Source organism: Triticum dicoccoides, chromosome 2B, assembly GCF_002162155.2.
Source record: "Triticum dicoccoides isolate Atlit2015 ecotype Zavitan chromosome 2B, WEW_v2.0, whole genome shotgun sequence".
In the NCBI taxonomy this organism is placed as follows: Eukaryota; Viridiplantae; Streptophyta; class Magnoliopsida; order Poales; family Poaceae; genus Triticum; species Triticum dicoccoides.
This window is the reverse complement of record NC_041383.1, coordinates 813,010,692-813,020,276: the sequence shown is the minus strand read 5'-3', so window position 1 is coordinate 813,020,276 and position 9,585 is coordinate 813,010,692.

Below are 9,585 nucleotides of genomic sequence, written 5' to 3'. Positions count from 1 at the left end.
GCAGAATGGTACCATTGAGCGCAAGCACCGTCACATAGTTGAAGCTGGCTTTACACTTCTTGCTCATGCCTCCGTGCCGTTCCGGTTTTGGAGTGATGCTTTTACCACTGCTTGTTTCTTGATTAATCGAACTCCTACTCGAGTATTAAAAATGAAGACACCACTTGAACTGTTGTTTAATGAACTTCCTGACTATACTTTCCTCAAAGTTTTTGGTTGTGCTTATTGGCCGCACCTTCGGCCCTACAACAGTCGCAAGCTTGAGTTTCGCTCCAAAACGTGCATCTTCCTTGGTTATAGTGCTCTTCACAAAGGCTACAAATGTCTCCATGTTCCTACAAGTAGAGTCTATATCTCCCGTGATGTCGTGTTCGACGAAAATCTGTTTCCTTTTTCGAATATGCCATCTTCCCCAACGTTGTCATCACCCACTAATATCTCTTGTATTTCGCCTGATCAACTTGAGGATGTTGCATATTCGCCTGTGCTATTACCTAACCACGGTGCAGGTACTGGGCGTGGCGCTCGCCTCGAGCTCCTTGACACACAGGAGTCGCCCGAACTTGCTTCTGCTGACTGCGACGTCGATCGCTGCATGGGACATGCAGTGGGCGCACGTCCCGAGGCCGCCTCCTCGGTTCCTTCTGGCCCAGCCGCTACGGCGCCCGACCGGTCGGCTGGCACTGGGCCTCCCATGCCTCCCGCCTCTCTGATGCGGTCCCCACCGCCCACGTCACCACCGCCTGCCTCGCCGGGTTCCGCTTCCCCGCCTGGGTCGGACTCACCAGCGTCTGCCTCACCTTCGGCCTCGCCGCTCGGGAGTCCGTCTCCTGCGTCATCGCCTGTATCTGCTGACACGGTAGCTGATGAACCACCTCCAGCTCCTGTGGTTCTTCGGCCGCATACACGTAGTCGGAGTGGTATTCACCGGCCCAAGGTACGCAAAGATGGCACTGTTGCATGGATTGCTGCTTGCATGGCTCAAGCGCAGTCTGATCCTACTGTGGAACCCCGAGACTATCATGCAGCGATGAGTATTCCTCACTGGCGTGCTGCTATGGACCTCGAGATTCAGGCTCTTCGTCATAATGGCACCTGGCAGTTGGTCTCTCCCCGTCCAGGTATCAACGTCATTGATTTTAAATGGGTTTTTAAGGTCAGACGATATGCAGATGGTTCTATTGAGCGGTACAAGGCTTGGCTGGTTGCTAAGGGCTTCAAGCAACGGTATGGTCTTGACTACGAGGATACCTTCAGTCCAGTTGTGAAGCCAACCACTATTCGACTGCTTCTGTCGCTAGCTGTCACACGAGGTTGGTCCCTTCGTCAGTTGGATGTTCAAAATGCGTTTCTGCATGGCGTTCTTCAAGAAGAGGTCTACATGCGTCACCCCCCTGGGTTTGTTGACCCTGATCGCCCTCAGCATCTCTGTCGCTTGGTGAAAGCGCTCTATGGTCTCAAACAGGCGCCTCGTGCTTGGTATGCTCGCCTGGGTTCTGCACTTCGCGCTCATGGATTTGTGCCATCCACTGCTGATACTTCACTGTTTATTCTTCAGCGCCCGGAAGTCACTATGTATATTCTGGTCTATGTTGATGATATCATCCTTGTCAGCTCCTCTGTTGCGGCGACTGATCGTTTGATTCTGGCTCTCAGTTCTGATTTTGCTGTCAAGGATCTAGGTAAACTTCACTATTTTCTTGGCCTGGAAGTCACATATCCACCAGATGGTCTTGCTCTATCTCAGCAGAAGTACTCTCGGGATCTCTTGCGGCGTGCTGGCATGTTGGAGTGCAAGGCTGCTACTACTCCCATGTCCTCTACTGAGATTATTTCTGCCACTGATGGGACTCTCCTCTCCGCTGATGATGCTACAAAGTACAGAAGTCTTGTTGGGGCTCTGCGGTACCTTACCATCACACGGCCCGATCTTTCATATGCAGTTAACCGTGTCTGTCGGTATCTTCATGCCCCTCGAGAGCCTCACTTGACTGCCGTCAAGCGTATTCTGCATTATGTTCGCTCTACTGCCTCTTATGGACTTCATCTTCGGTCGGCGCCCTCTAGTATGCTCTCGGTCTTCAGTGATGCGGACTGGGCTGGTAACCCAGATGACCGGCGATCCACGGGGGGATATGCAGTATTCTCTGGTCCTAATCTGATCGCCTGGAGTGTTCGGAAGCAGGCTCCAGTTTCTCGAAGTAGCACTGAAGCTGAGTACAAGGCAATTGCTGATGCCACTGCTGAGCTTATTTGGGTCCAGTCCCTTCTTTGAGAATTGAAGATCTCTCATAGTCAGCCTCCTATTCTTTGGTGTGACAACATCGGCGCTACATACCTCTCATCGAATCCGGTATTTCATGCCCGAATGAAACACATCGAAGTTGATTATCATTTTATGAGAGAACGCGTTGCACAGAAGTTCCTGCAGATCAAGTTCATCTCCTCCAAGGATCAACTTGCTGATGTCTTCACCAAACCGTTGTCTCTTCCTTTGTTCACAGGCTGTAGACGCAATCTTAACTTACTGAGTACCCCAGACCACAGTTAAGATTGAGGGAGGGTGTTAGACTGTATATTGTACGACAACTGTATTTGTATCTGTATTGTACCTCTTGGTAGATAGGCCACGCACCAGATGCGTTGAGCCAGTTTCCACCAAATCATAGTTTAACAGTGAGCGAGCTCTGTCGGCCCATGCGACCACTGGCGCGAGGGTGAGTGAGCTCCGAAGATCTCGTCCGCGCGGCCTCCCTTCGTGCTTCCTTCTCAGGCGAGCCCGCTCGGCGCGGCTTTCCCACTCCCTTCAGCGCGGTGTCTCCATCCAAACATAGGTGCATACAGTGATCTCGTCTCGTACTTCATTTTGAATCCGTGTGAAGAATCGGTTGCCTCCTTGCCTTGATCCGTGGTTTGTGATTGATGTACTCCGATCTGATCTGAATTTGTGAGGTAGAGTACGTTATACGTAAGTATTAATCGGTTTGATTCATTGGCGCTTGCAGCCGTGGAGTATGTAGGCGTGACCATTTACATCAGAGAAAAAGTTCACATTACAACTCTGAACTAACCACTCGGTTTGATATTCAACCCTGAACTTCAAAGCCGGTCGACCTACACCCCCAACTAACCACACGGGTCTGAATTCAACCCTCCTCTTGGTTTTGACTCAGTCAAGTGGTTTTGACCGCGTTGACTGTTGACTAAGCACCGCCATGTCACCTTTTCACACGTCCTTGCATGTGGGAGCCATACAGGAAATAAAAAAAAAATCCCCTCACTCTCTCTCTGGCCTCTGCTCGGCCGCCTCTGTGCGCCTCCCACATCCTCCAGCACCGATAGCTCGCTGCTTCCCCTCCGTCGGTGGTCGTTAAGAGGCCCGGTGCCCCTCGCTCATAGTATGTGCCTAATCGACCAACGAGACAACCAACGTTCATCCCCTTTCTACACACGACATGACAACAGAGCGAAGAGCTCCTCCTGTCCACCCGGAACGACGACGCGCAACAGGCGGGGACTTAGACTACAAGAGTGACGGTGCTCGCCACATTGAAGGACACTGCTGGCCGCCACCGTGGCCTCTGAAAGCATGGCGAGCGTCCGTCCCAGGCACGTGACGGCATCGCATAGAGGCAGCTAGGATGCGGCGAAGCAATATCCTCAGGAGCTTGATCTTGGCCATCTGCCCGTTGCTTCCCTGGTGGCTAGAGCCGATGGCGGCACAGGGCGGGGCGATGCCCTCCGGAGCGCACCGCCTGGTCTCTTCATGGTCATCGGCCATGAGTCCGTCACTCCTCTGCTCAAGGCGGGCATAGCTTGGTCCCGACCATCGGCCGGCTCAAGCACACCGCAGCACGGCCGTGCCCTGTTGGTAGCCAACAGACGAAGCGCGGCGTCCAGCAGTGCCTTGCAGCACTATGCCGACGTCCTGCAATGGCATTACGCGGTGCGGCACCACGGGAAGGATGACGTCGCTCCGCAGGGATCTAGGGGATGCACCATCGCTCGCGGCTCGCCACGGGAAGGGCGTCAGAGAGCTGCAGAAGCAGTGGAGGTGGGGAGGCGCATGGCCGGCGGCTGTGGGAGGCGCGCTGCCCCTCTGTCTTCGGTTGCGGTGCTCATGGTGGCGAGAATGGCGAGGCAGAGGGACCGGGCATGGGCGAGCAGCAGACGACAGCGCAGCCAAGGGAGGCCGTGCTGGGGATGGGTGAACCGGTACCGGTGGCGGACGGAGGCTGGGTCTCCCGCGGTCACGGGATTGGGAAGAGAGAGAGATCCCAGGGGATAAGAACGAGAGAGAGAGAGAGACGGCGCTGCTGGGGCCGAGCAGAGAAAGAGAGGGCATTTTTTATTTTCGTTTTTTTCTTGTATGGATCCCAGATGGTCTAAGGGTGACATGAAAGTGCCTAGTCAGCAGTCAACGCGGTCAAAACCACTTGACTGAGTTAAAAACGAGAGTAGGGTTGATTTCTGGACCAAGTGGATAGTTGAGGGTGTAGGTTGACCGGTTTTGAAATTCGGGGTTGAATATCAAACCACGTGGTTAGTTTAGGATTGTAACATGGACTTTTCTCTTTACATCATGAGATCATTACACCAGTTGAGTTAATGGACATTCAGACCTTTAATCGGTTGGACTCCCGCAGGAAATAAAGTTGATCTCAGTCTGTCAAAAGTTAAAACATGTTTAACTCAGCTCTTGACGAAGTATCTTAATTGCATTTCCCATCGCTGACAAGGAGTTAGTTTTTCGAGAATGATCACTGACAAGTAGTAAAGCAGGGACTAAACTTCTACTTCCTCCGTTCCTAAATATATGTCTCTTTAGAGATTCCACTATGAACTACATACGGAGCAAAATGAGTGAACTACACTCTAATATATGTCTATATACATCCGTATGTAGTTTGCAGTGAAATCTCTTAAAAGACATACATTTAAGAACGGAGGAAGTACTACACTACAACACCAGCAAGTCATCATGAACAGGAGGCTTATGAACCGGTCACTGTTATGATTCTAATTACACATAACAGACGTCGTATTCCACTATCCCGTACTCTGATACATACTCCAGAAGGCTACTACTTCAACACAAGTTGTTGGGAATATCACTGTAGCAATCAGCTCCTACACAAAAGGAGCTTAATGATATCCATGAACATATCATCCACACAAAATATTTGTAATTATTACATTAACACGCTTAATATTCACGGTCTTCATTGTGTTGACAAAGATTCTTTGATGGCCTTCAGTTCCTTGATGATACCCCGTGTTGGCATTCTAGACGATGGTGATTCCTGAGAGCAAGATATTCCAAGTCTAAGTACTGAAACGAGGCAATCATTTCTCTTATTTGAATGATAATCAATGGTCTGATGGTCACTTTTGAGGTCCAAAGGCAGCCTTGAGTCAACAACGCCCATCACACTGTTATTATGTAGGGCCAGCTCGACATACTCACATAGACCCAGTCCTTGTCCAAATCTGCTATCAGTGGGCCTCTTAGCAGTTATAGTTTCCAAGACAAGAATTCCGAAACTGTAAATATCTCCGTGTGTTGACACCATATTTCCAGCACCATACTCTGGATTGATGATTTGGAAAAAATATTAGACCCTTTAGGATGCAAATAATTGTAAATCCGCATTGCAACATTATACTGATGTTTTTAGAAATACACCACAACTTTTGATTGCGAAATCCTTTTTTCAGTAAAGAAAGAGCGAGCGATGGAGAATCCAAGCAAAATAAAAAGTGGGAAGCAAACATGTTAGGCTAACCTGGAGCGGCATAACCAATTGTTCCTCTAAGACCCATTGAGCTCGATGAGTGCTGGCACAACGAACTTTCATCAACAAGAATCCTAGCAAGTCCAAAGTCTCCAACGTGGGCTACCATATCAGCATCCAAGAGCACGTTACTTGGCTTAAGATCACAATGTACAACAGGTGCAGGGCCTTGGCAATGAAGATAATCCAATGCATAAGCCACATCGAGTAGTATGGTCACTCTTTGAAGTAGATCTAGGTACATACGCTCTGTTTGCTCATTTGTATAAGGATGTAGCCAAACATCTAAACTACCATTTGGCATGAAGTCAAACACAATAGCTTTGAAGTCATTCCCCTTGTTATCGTTGCTTGAGCAAGCCGTAATTATCTTCACAAGATTTCGGTGCCTCACATTTCTTAGTGCTTCACATTCAGCAATGAAACTCTTAAGTGCCCCAGGAGTGTGAACTTTCAACACCTTGACTGCAACAAGGTTTGTACTTTCTTCAGCTTGGTCATCTATGACTCCTTTGTACACTGACCCAAATGATCCAGAACCTATTAAATTTGTTGACGAGAAACCATCCGTTGCTTTTGCCAACTGCAAATAAGAGATCATTGGGAGGCCTTGTCTGGTTGTTGTGGAAGGTATCTTTTGTTTGCTTTTCTTGTGCACTATGCAGAGCTTGCATAGCAATGCAAGTACGACAATTGTTGTAACAAGAGAAAGGGAAATAGGAATTATAAGAAATCTATGCCTTTTCTTTGGTATGTCCAATGAACAAGGAGGCAAATGTAGTGTAGGTATGCCTCCGCAGAGTTTTCCATTGTTTTCAATTGACATCGCCGAAGAATTTGCAAAAACACCAAAGGTTGGCACTTGGCCGGCAAAGTTATTGAATGAAAGATTTAGTTGATAGAGCGTGCTAAGGTTGCCTAAGAAGCTAGGTATCAGACCTGAAAGGTTGTTGTTTGAGAAGTCGAGATTTTGAAGACCTTTGAATTGACTAAGGAGTGACGGGATAGTACCATTTAGAAAATTGTTTTGGATATAGATATTCTGAAGAAGCTGGCACTCACCCAAGCCAACAGGAATTTCACCTGATAACATGTTGGACTCAGCATGGAATTCTACAAGATTTTTTAGATGTCCTATTTCTTGTGGTATTGATCCCTCAAAGTTGTTGTACGACAGATCCAAAATTAGGGAAAGTGTGGAGATGTTGAATACCGCAATAGGAATTTGGCCTGAAAATTTGTTGCTGGCAAGGTTCAGTGTCGACAACTTGGTCAGGTTTCCTACGGTGCTTGGTATATTGCCACTAAAAGCATTTGCTTGGAGTTCTAAACTGATCAATTCTGTGAGATTTCCAAACGTCAATGGGATTGACCCACTAATTTTGTTGTTTTCTACAGAGAAAAGCTGAAGTTTGTTGAGCCTCCCAAAGGTGGAGGGAAGAGTCCCTCTGAAAGAGTTACTATCTAATACAAGATATTCTAAGTTGGCGAGATTGCCAATATCTTTTGGTATGTTTCCTGAAATTGTGTTGGATTGAAGGTCTAAACGTTTTAGCGAAGTGGAAAGGTTAGACACTGAGGAAGGAAGGACACCCCCAAACTTTGAGGAACCTAATTCCAAATTTTGTAACTGGGAGCAATTTGTTAACGCAGTTATGAATTCCCAGTCGTTGGGTTCTTTGGCCTCAAGGGAAGTGCTTGAGAGCTCTAGGGACAAGAGATATCCTAACCTTCCAAGGCCGGCAGGTACAGTGCCGCTGAAGAAGTTCGGGCCAAACTGAAGCCGTTTCACATTAGTGACATTTGCTACTGAGGCTGGTAGGCGGCCATGAAAGAGATTATTGTCCATCAGTATAAACTGGAGATAGGAAAGTGAGCTGAATGCATCTGAAGGCATTGTGCCACCTGGCATATTGTGCTCGACACTGAGACCCATCAGAGAGGAAATGTTCCAAATAGACACCGGAATCGGTCCACTTAGATTATTGTAGCCTAAGCTGAGCCATGATAAGCTGGACATCATTCCGAGAGATGGAGGGATAGGTCCCGATAGGTTGTTACCCATGAGATCAAGATTCATAAGGGAGAGGTTCCTAGTGATGATGGTATCTCGCCAAATAATCTACTATTGGATAAAAACAAGAATTCGAGCGACGGCAAGTCTGCCAGAGAATGAGGGATCCCTCCGGAGAATCCATTCTCTTGTAGGTTCAAGATGTACAGATTTTTCAAGGCACCAATCTCAGTTGGGATCTCGCTTGGAGAAAATTCGCGCTAAAGTTGAGCAGTTGAAGTCTGCCGAGACGGCCAAGTTCTGGAGGTACCTGCCCGATGAGCTGGTTGTCGCCGAGGTCAAGCTCTCTGAGAAAGGACAAGTTGCCCAAGAATGGTGAGATGTGCCCCGACAGATTGAAGGAGCCCATCTGCAACGAGATGACCCTGTCAGGGTGACGACGGCCGCATGCAACCCCTGGCCAGCTGCAGTAGTGGCTTGACGTGTTCCATGAATCCAGCAAGCGGGAGGATAGCATGGACTTGAAAGAGAGGAGTGCGAGCTCGTCAGCCGTGGCATTGCTGCTCCTTGGAGAGGGAGGGAGCCGAGCATGGGAGCATATGCACGACAAGGAGAACACTACCGGAACAGGGCCATACCCCGACGGCCAGAACAATGCCGACGGCCCCCGTCGGCTTCTCCGGAGATATGCCGACAGCCTGGTTCTGGCCGTCGGCGTACAAAGGCCGTCGGGCTACGCAGAGATAAGCCGACGGCACCCGTCGGCATAGAACGGCCGTCGGCCTAGCTACATATACGCCGACAGCTACCGTCGGCTTACGAAGGCCGTCGGCATACACGTGGGGCCCGGCCACCCCCTGGCAAACGGCGTCAGAGCTATGCCGACGGCCTAGACGGGGGGCCGTCGGCATAGGTCCGCAGGCCACGTCATTGATCCAGGCCGCACCATGCAGAGGCTATGCCGACGGCTGCCGTCGGCATATCTGCCACGTCAGTGATCCGCGGCACGCTGGTCGGATCTATGCCGACGGCTAGGCCGTCGGCATAGTTAGATTTTTTTCCGTACATATTTTTTAATGCTTTTTTGTGTACTATTATATCAACTAACATGTAGCATGTTAAATATAAACATACATATGAATATATATGTAGTTTGTATTTTTTTCATATATTATGAATATATATATATATAGTTTGTATTTTTTCGAGCACGTTAATAAAGTGCGGTCATGTTCTTTTAAATATAGATCCTTATATTTTATTAAAATCAAAAACAGCTATGCCGACAGAAGTTTTGTGGCAGTTGCAAACGCCCGACACCCGTCTCCAGAGAGTGACCCCCCTCACATCCGCGGTGTGCCCCCCCTCATGGACGGCGCCGCCGCCGGCACCTGGAGGGGGGAAACGGACGCGTCGGGTCTACACGGAGTGGATGTAGCTGTGGTTTTTGCCCGGATGTTGCTCCCGGGTGTCCCTCTGGGCCGACCTAACACAACCGGGTGGAGAGGTCCACTGGTCAAAGCCCGTCCGTGGGAAGTCAGAAGGCTAGATATCGTGGTTAACCGCTCCAGGGTTAGGCGGGACGGGGGGCCTGGGGGGTAGCAATGCCACCGGAGCATCGTAGCGGGCCCTCATACATGCGGGGTGGTGTTGTGGCATGTCCGAAGAGGCGGCACGCGTCTCCGGTGCGTGCCCCCCCCACGGACAGCGCCGCCGCCGGCACCTGGAAGGGGGAAACGGACGCGTCGGGTCTACACGGAGTGGATGTAGCTGTGG